Here is a 10,038-nt window from a genome sequence, read left to right as displayed (position 1 = left end):
GCAATTATATAAGTTCTAGAGAAACAAATTGTCAGGAAAGGAAAATAAGTAATATATGATTTTTTGATTTAGCTGCCAACAGTGTTTCCATTTTACACGGGCATAAAATAGAAACACTGAATATCGATCTAACCAAACTTACAACATAGTGGGAGGGTGAGACATTGGGAGGAGTGTTTGTGTGTGTGTCTAGATGTACTTTTTAAAATGTAAAATCAGGCCTGACGCTGTGATTCACACCTGTAACCCCAACACTTTGGGAGACCGAGGTGGGGGGAACGCTTTGAGCCCAGGAGTTTGGGACCAGCCTGGGCAAGACAGGAAGACCCCATCTCTACAAAATATTTTTGTTTGTTTTCGAGATGGAGTTTCGCTCTTGTTTTCCAGGCTGGAGCATAGTGGCACGATCTCGGCCCACTACAACCTTCACGTCTCGAGTTCAAGCTTCAAGCGATTCTCCTGCCTCAGTCTCCCTAGTAACTGGGATTACAGGCATGCACCACTACACCTGGCTAATTTTGTATTTTTAGTAAAGACAGTGTTGGTCAGGCTGGTCTTGAACTCCCTACCTCAGGTGATCCACCCACCTTGGCCTCCCAAAGTGCTGGGATTATAAGCGTGAGCCACCACACCCCTGCCAAAAAAAAAAAAAAAAAAAAAAATTAGCTGGGCATCTGGTCCCCTCTACTTGGGAGGCTGAGGTGAGAGGATCACTTAAACCTGGGAGGTTGAGGCTGCAGTAAGGCGTGATTGTGCCACTGCACTCCAGCCTGTGTGATAGAGTGAGACCCCATCTCAAAAAATAAAAATAAAGAGTAAAACCATCTCCTACAGTGGGAAATGAATAATGTTTAAAAGTAAATAAATAAATAAATAAATAAATAAATAAATAAATAAATAAATAAAAAAATTCAAGGCATATCTACATAAGAATGTTCTTCAGAACCATTGAGGGAAATACAAAAGAACTGGTTGAAAAGAATGAAATGTAGTTGCATTATTGGAAATGGCGAAGTTGTAGAGGCTGCCATTTTTCTTAACAAGCCTTTTAGAATTTATGTAACTCTTTAAATTATGGACATGTATAACTTTCATTTAAAAATATAAAACCAAAAAAAATCCGTTTTGAAGAAGAGGCTGTGAGGTGAAATCAAATGGGCTGCACATTAATTTGGCCCAGTTGGTCTTTATTCAAGAATTGAGGTCTGGGGCACCCCAAACTTTAGAGGTGCCTGAGAAGGCACAGCCAGAACTGTAGGAGAAAAACAGAGAGTGTGGTGTCTTGGAAGCCAAGTGGGTCAAGTGTTTCAAGGACCAATTATCAGCTTTCTCAAATGCTTCCAAGAAGAAAGTAAGAAAGTTCAGAAATCTGCCGGGCGCGGTGGCTCATGCCTGTAATCCCAGCACTTTGGGAGGTTGGGATCACGCCACTGCACTTCAGCCTGGAGACAGAGCGAGACTTCGTCTCAAAAAAAAAAAAAAAAAAAAAAAGTTCAGAAATTACCATGTGAATCAAGAATACACAAATCCCAGGTATTTGCTTGAGATTTCCAGCCGACAGAAAAAAAGCCATTGGCTTCCTAGTTCAAAATAACCTGGGGACCTGAAAAAACCGACAAGAACCATCTCCCCAACCCTGATCTCTCTGTTTCTCTCTCTCTCTGTCTCTCAAAGCCTGAGCTATGGTTAGACCTTTGGACTCTATGGGGTACAGCTTAGGCATTTGTCAAGATGTTCCGTTCTGATTCTGGTGGTCAGCAAGGCTTGGGAACACTGGCTTGGCTAGATAAAGTGGAGAACAGTAGCTGATAGCTGTGCATTGAGCATACCTACAGATCCTTTACATATTCAAACTGCAGTTACTTTACCCTCTTCAATAATCTACGTATCTGAGGTTTTTGTTAATATTCGCCTCATATATAGCATGTTTTTAGCATCATATTTTAAAATATTCATTTTACATTAAAGAAAGTGAATGGACTACTCTTTGTAAGGGATTTTTCTCCTGGAGTTTTATGTTATTACACATGATACCTATTCTCATACGTAACCACATTGTCATTCAGATATTAAAGACTTCCTTTTGGATGAAAGTATTAGACTTTGAGACAGACAGGCAAGCTGTTAAGCTGTTATTTCAAAGGCTTTTGTAAAAGAACAACTTATACAGGCACCAAATAGCTCATAATTCAGTTATTAATTCTACAGTCCTCTTTTAAGCCATAAAGGCTTTCTGGAACAGTAATAATAAAAAGCAATTTTTCTTGTACTAATGACTATTCACTTGTATTATTCAGTATAATACTATTCTTTTCTCTGAAAATTTTTAACTATTAAAAACATCTCTTTTTTATTGTAGTAAAATATGTTATATTAAATTTACCATTTTAACCTTTTAAAAAAAATGTACAGTTCTGTGGCATTCAATACATTCACATTGTTGTGCAATCAATACCCATCCATCTCTAGAACTAAAACATATCTTTGGTTTACATTGTAAATATTTAAAACTAATTGTTTTATATGAGTAATGTCCGTTGAAAATTAAGTGTTGGCCAAGCTAATAAAAACTAATATAAATATTAAGAGAATACTAAGAAAACAGTTTATGAGTATCTTGGAATATCTCATTTTCCTCTTTTACTGTATTAGTTTTCTAGATAACAAATTATCTTAAAGCTTTGCAGCTTAAAACAACAAATATTTTACATTCTTTTTATCATATTAAGCCTTTGACATCTTTTGAGTATTTTACATTACCATTGTCAATTCAGACTAGCCTCCTTTCAAGAGCTTGATAGCTGCCACGTGGGTAGTAGTTACCATTGTGGATACCACAATTCTACGTGCTGCAGTTACTGGTAAGTTTTAGTAATCTGTTTCTATCTGTAGCTCTGTCTCTATTCCTAGCTAGAGCTATGTAAACATCAATTTAGTACATTTGTATAACTAAATCTTTAATCAATGTTGGATTCTACATGGAAATTAATTAAGAGAACTACCAGATTTATACAAACAATTGGCAACACACAGGCTGCAGCAGCCCACACATTCATCTCTAGGGTAAGCTGTAAGAGTTCAGAATTAGTAGAGAGCACTTGGGGCATAGTTCACTTCTCCAAGCCCTGTGGTATTAGTATTCCTGCATTAAAATAGCAGATTCACAATATACAATAATGAAACCACGACTGTAAAGAGAAGAAACAAACTGTAAGTTACTTCCTCTCCTTCATTCTCTATGATCACTTCGAGTTTTTATGTGTGTTTAAATGTTAAAACAATGACACATACAAGCTATGAGGTGTGATATTTCTCTTTGGTAAAATGCAAATTTGAGTTGCTATGTGAATCATTTTAGTGTGTTTGAATAAATGCCTTTACAATGGAATCGTATTCATCTTTTTTATTGGTAATGGTTTTTAAACTATAAAATCAAGAAAACAAATATAACTATTACAGGATATTTATAGAAAATATTTTTGTCATATGAGAGAGCAAAGATTTAAAAACAAAAACACCTTCTAGGTGCCAGATACATTGGGTTTTCCACTGCCATAAGCCTAACCTCTTTTAAATACTACCCTTCTCTCAACCTTTTTTTTTTTTTTTTTGGAGATGGAGTTTCACTCTTGTCACCCAAGTTGGAGTGCAATGGTGCAATCTCAGCTCACTGCAACCTCCACCTCCTGGATTCAAGTTATTCTCCTACTTCAGCCTCCCAGGAAGCTGGGATTACAGGTGCACACCACCACCCTCAGCTAACTTTTGTATTTTTAGTAGAGATGGGGTTTCGCCATGTTGGCCAGGATGGTCTTGAACTACTGACCTCAGGTAATCCACCCTTTTTGGCCTCCCAAAGTGTTGGGATTACAGGCATGAGCCACCGCGCCTGGCCTACCTTTCTCTCAATTAATATGAGAAAGTAGAATTAGAGTAGGTTAAAGCACTGACACACTTAACTGAATCTGGTATTTTCTTTCTTAATACACTGTAATTATTTTGTATTAAATATAAAAGGGGCTTCCTTTTTATAGTATTTGAGTTTTTGGCACTTTTTTATTTAATGGATGCCTGCTTTCCTTTTTTTCAAACCCTAGAACAGAACACATTGTAGATACTAAATTATTTGCTGGCATACTTGCTGTATGAAAACTCTTCAGTTATCATGAGGGCAGCCTGGAAAATAAGCTCTGAATTAAGCTTTAGAGCTCATTTTAGGTCTCAGAAGCAGGGGATTGTAGGACAAATTCACAAACACATGAGAGTTGCACCAATTACACTCAATTCACTTGGTACCATCCTGGTTTTGTAGGGCCCGTGGATGGGCTCAGCCAGATGAAATCCCTCTATATGGAGGAGCTGGGCACCCCAGGCCATGGCCTTGATCAAGATATCATAAGAGGATGTTGTCTAGACAACATCAGCATTCCAGGACCCTGTCTACTGATGGGCTTAAACTAAGGAAAGTTATACAACATTAGCCAACATACAGTCATAATTATTATTAATAGTTTATTGCAGGTACAGCAAAAGTGTTAGAAATTTCCACCACAACTCCTAGGTACACAGAAGAATAGTTTCTTTATTTCTATAGCTGATCTGTTTTTTCTGCATATACCGTGAAAACATTGAGAATGCTCATACATTGAGAATGATGGGAATATATGTGTGTAGAGTCACTTTGGGAATCAAGGGAAATAAAAAATGTGCAGGACTGGGCATGGTGGCTCACACCTGTAATCCCAGCACTTTGGAAGGCTGAGGTGGGAGCATCGTCTGAGTCCAGGAATGTGAGACCAGCCCAGGGAACATGGTGAAACCCTGCGTATTAGTCTGTTTGTAAGCTGTTGATAAAGACATACTCAAGACTAGGTAATTTATAAAAGAAAAGAGGTTTAATGGACTCACAGTTCCACGTTGTTGGGGAAGCCTCCCAATCATGGAGGAAAACAAAAGGCACATCTTACATGGTGGCATGCAAGAGAGAATGAGAGTCAAGTGAAAGGAGAAACTGCTAATAAAATCATCACATCTCATGAGACTTATTCACTACCATGAGAAGAGTATGGGGAAAACACCCCCATGATTAAATTATCTCCCACTGGGTACCTCCCACAACACATGGGAATTATGGGAGCTACAATTCAAGATGAGATTTTGGTGGGTACACAGCCAAACCACATCACCCTGTCTCTACAAAAACCAAAATAACCTCCCAGAAAACTAAAAAACAAAAATTAGCTGGATATGGTGGCCTGTCCCTGTGGTCCCAGCTACTCAGGAGGTGGAGGTGGGAGAATCACTTAAGCCCAGGAGGTTAAGGCTGCAGTAAACAAGATGGCACCACTGCACTCCAGCCTGGGTGACAGAGTGAGACCCTGTCTCAAAAGAAAAAAGAAAGAAAGCACCTACTCCATGTTTTGGTATTTCTGTCTTAGGTATTTATTTATTTATCTTTACCGTACAGCTTGCATATTTATTGAACAAATACTACTAAAATAGCTAAAATACACTGGGTACTTGTCATGAGTGCATCAGTAAAGATCATGTTGTTACAAAAGCCCTCATTTTCCGCAGTGCACAACTGCAACTCTATACTAAATGCCACACGTGCGGAATACTGTTTTTTTTTTTCTCTATTTGCACAGCTGATGTACCTATTCTAACAAAGGAAAGAGAGGAGGAATGCACAAGAAACTCAGGCCAATGGGGGAGAGAGAAGAGAACAAAGACATGCAGTGCACGGGTCATCAGTGTGTTGACGAAGAGTCAAACTTGGCCGAGGGAGATGGCTCATACCTGTAATCCCTGCACTTTGGTAGGCTGAGACAGGTGGATCATCTGAGGTCAAGAGTTCAAGACCAGCCTGGCCAACATGGTGAAACCTTGTCTGTATCAAAAATACAAAAATTAGCCGGATGTGGTGGTGCACACCTGTAGTCCTAGCTACTCAGGAGGCTGAGGCAAGAGAATTACTTGAACCTGGGAGGTGGAGGTTGCAGTGAGATGAGATCGTGCCACTGCACTCCAGCCTGGGCAACACAGTAAGACTCTTGTCTCAAAAAAGAAAAAAAGAAAAGAAAGAAAAGAGTCAAACTCTAAAATCTTTGAAGAGATTTATTCTGCACATAAGAATAAATCTTCAGAAGATCCTGAGAACATGTGCCCAAGGTGGTTGGTAAAACCAAGCACAGCTTGATTTTACACATTTCAGGGACACATGAGACGTCAATAAAATATATTTAACATATACACTGGTCCGGTCCAGACAGGTGGGGAAACTTGAAGCGTGCGGGAAGGTGGGGGTTTCCAGGTTATAGGTAGATTTAAAAAGTTTCTGATTGGTAATTGGTTGAAAGAGGTTGTGGAGACCAAAGTTTAGTGTGCAGATGAAGCCTACAGGTAGCAGGATTCAGAGAGAATAGATCGTAAATGTTTCTTTTCAGACTTAAGGTCTGTGTTGATGTTAAAGCTGGAGGGATATAATGAGGCCTGTTTATCCCCCACTTCCCATCACAGCCTGAACCAGTCTTTCAGGATAAATTTGAGAGTGCCCTGGCTGAGGAGGAAGTCCATTCAGATGGTTGGGGGGGTGGGTGGGGCTTAGAATTTTGTTTTTGGTTTACAGATATTTAATAGTCAGAAGCAGAACAATTCCAAACAAGGCCTGCCCTGTCAAAGGAAGAGCTGAAAAATGGCTACATAAAAAATAGGATGGGCTTTAGACTGGCTAACACAACAACATTCCATGAATAGATGGTATTTTATTTTTGTTTATCCCATTTCAGGGGAAGCAAGGACAAAGATGTAAAATCTATGCCTTGCTTATCAAAACTGCCAATAAAAAAGAGTGCTCTACTTTCAAAAATTATTCTTATTTTGTAAAGACATTTTTTCCAACTTAACTTTTGGAAAAGGTGTAATTTTCATATTCCTACTCAGATGCCAGTGTTTTGGATTTTTTTTCCAGAGGGAATTTATTTAAAAAGAGTTTGCCTCCCCCCATCCCCAATACCTTTTCAAACAATAAGGATCCAAAGAGACACCTCAAAATCCCATTAAATTATTATTTTTCTTTATCTAAACAGGCAGGCAAGGTGATGGAAAAGAAGAGATTTGGTAAGTAAATTACAGTTTTGTGATTGCCCCTGCTACTGTCACTGCACGTCCATGAGTGTCATCCACGCTACTGTGACTGCATGTCTGTAAGTGCCAGCCAGTGAGACACTAGTCTCTCACACACTATGGCAGCATTCACTCAGCCTACACTACTGAGGAAGAAAGCTGCACTGAAGACATGAGGAAAACAAGTCAATCCAGTCTAGAGAACAGTATCCAGGGAAACAGAGTACCAATACCTTCTTAGAAAGTGGAAGGAAAAGATAACTCCTTCGGGACTACCTTGCCAAGGAGCATGTTGAAAATCCAAAATAGGCCAGGTGTGGAGGCTCATGCCTGTAATCCCAGCACTTTGGGAGGCTGAGGTGGGCAGGTCACCTGAGGTCATGAGTTAGAAACCAGCCTGGCCAACATGGTGAAACTCGGTCTCTTAAAAAAATACAAAAATTAGCCAGGTGCGGTGGTGCATGCCTGTAATCTCAGCTACTCGGGAGGCAGGAGAATTGCTTGAACCCAGGAGGCAGAGGCTGCAGTGAGCCAAGATCACGCCACTGCACTCCACACTCCAGGCTGGGTGACAGAGAAAGACTCCATCTAAAAGGAAGAAGTAAATAAATAAAATAAAATTCAAAATAGCACCATTCATCAGTGTCTCAGGTCCTGTGGCAGCATCTCAGTCACTTACCATAAGGAAACAGTGAGTTTCAAACTACTTCTATACATCAAAAGGGTACAGGGATAAAATATAGAGATATACAGACAATTGATGAACATAAACTATGAGGCTTGATACATGTAAATGAAAAAAAAAAAAGTGGTGGTAGTGGGGGGGTCTCAGCCTCTGCAAGAAGCAGGAGCTGTTTGAGTGAAAAGGCAGGAGTGGGTTGGTCGGGTGAACAGGGTGGGAGACAGTTGTGGCAGACAGTGTTGTAGTGAATCAGGCCTGTAGGCCCACCTGTAAGGGTTGTAAACGTGTATTCACAGTGTGAAATCTGAGCGTTTCCACCTGAGACAGAATGGCTAGAAACTGATTTGATGATACCTATTTGTTCACTGTAAATTATAGCAAGGCTCAGAGCCCCATTGTTTCTTCTTATACTTGATGATTTGCAGAGAAAAAAGTCCCATAGATGATACCACGACCTCATAAAAACCCACACACCATATATAATACAAATGGAGGTGTTCGGATTTTAAAAAGTGGAAGTGTTTTAGTCCATTTTGACACTGCTATAAAGAAATACCTCAGACTGGGTAATTTATAAAGGAAACCTCTTTGGAGGCCTCAGGAAACTTACAATAATGGCTGAAGGCAAAGGGGTAGCAAAGGCACATCTTACATGGTGGCAGGCGAGAGACAGTGAAGGAGTGAAGCGGGAAGAACGCCTTATAAAGCCATCAGATCTAGTGACAACTCACTTACTATCACAAGAACAGCATGGGGGAAACCAGCCTCATGATCCAATCACCTCCCACCAGGTCCTGCCCTCAACACATGGGGATCATGGGGATTACAAATGGGGATGAGGTTTGGGTGGGGACACAGAACCAAACCATATTGGAGGTAACTGATTCTTGGGGAGCAGACTTCATTGCTGCCCAGTGGAGTCAGGGAGACAGAGTTGGTCTCATTGTTCTTCTTGCGGCTCAATTCCTTTGGGACAGAAAGTCTTCCCTTTGGAAGCCTTCTCTCCATCTCCTTGTTTGGAAATGGTTCTTGACTGACCCAGACAGAGTTCTGGGTAATAAACCATTTTGAGAATCCTAGTCTTGGGTTTCTATTCTCCCTCTCTTCAGTCCAGGGAGACCAACAGGCAAAAGCCCCTCTCCCTGTTCACTCTCTTTCCCCTCTACACCTGAAACACAAATGTCCATCTTAGAGCATTTTTAACCTACAGCAGGGATCTGCCAACATTTTCTGTAAAAGCCCAGATAGTGTTATAAAAGTTTTGGGCTTCCAAAGATCTGTTCCATAGACAACATGTCAGTGACTAGGTGTGTTTGTGTTCAATGAAACTTCATTTGTGGATACGGAAATTTAAATTTCATTTAATTTTGACATGTCACAAAACATTCTTCTCTTCCTTTTCCTATTTTTATACCCATTACTCTTAGCTGTGGGCCATACCAAAACAGGCAGTGGGCTGGGTTTGTCCTGTGGGAGTCATGCTTTGCCTGTCTCTGTCTTAAGGGAACTGTTGAGTATGTGTGCTGCCAGGCTCATGCATAACAGTTCACAGTAGTGTTACCTGTAACAGCAACAAAACAAAAAGTCTACCACGGAAGCATAGGTAATAAGTAATAATTTGTGATATAGTCATAGAATGGAACACTGCATGGTGCCAAAAATGCATGTACCAGTATCAGTGTGATACATGTATCAGTATGATTGGATCTGAATCACTTAATATTGATCCAAAAAGGAAGTCACAGAAGAATTCATACAGCCTGATACAGTTATAGTAAGGTTAAAGAAGGCAAAATTAAACAATACATAGCTAATAAAACTATAAAGAGGCGGGGCGTGGCCTGTAATTCCAGCACTTTGGGAAGCCTGTAATCCCTGCACCTGTAATCCCTGCAACTTTGGGAGGCCGAGGCGGGTAGATTGCTTAAGGTTAGGAGTTTGAGACCAGCCTGACCAACGTGATGAAACCCCATTTCTACTAAATATACAAAAATTAGCCGGGCATGGTGGCTCACACCTGTAATCCCAGCTACTCTGGAGGCTAAGGCACAAGAATTGCTTGAACCCAGGAGGCTGTAGTGAGCTGAGATCATGCCACTGAACTCCAGCTATCTCAAAACAAAAAAACAAACCCCAAAACTTAAAGAAAGGCAAGGGAATTGTAAAAACAGAATCAGAAAACTGATTCCCTTAAGGATGAGAGACGAAAGTACACTGGGAGAAGCATATGG

General features: G+C 40.2%; 1 pseudogene; it reads right to left on the bottom strand.

Moving 5' to 3' along the window:
- Nucleotides 1–6,622: 6,622 nt before the first annotated feature.
- LOC105542160 lies at nt 6,623–8,873 on the bottom strand (annotated as a pseudogene).
- Nucleotides 8,874–10,038: the final 1,165 nt, after the last annotated feature.

Source organism: Mandrillus leucophaeus, unplaced genomic scaffold (genome assembly GCF_000951045.1).
Source record: "Mandrillus leucophaeus isolate KB7577 unplaced genomic scaffold, Mleu.le_1.0 Scaffold251, whole genome shotgun sequence".
NCBI classification, from domain to species: Eukaryota; Metazoa; Chordata; class Mammalia; order Primates; family Cercopithecidae; genus Mandrillus; species Mandrillus leucophaeus.
The sequence above is the reverse complement of the archived record's forward strand: the minus strand, read 5'-3'. Positions and strand labels throughout refer to the sequence as shown.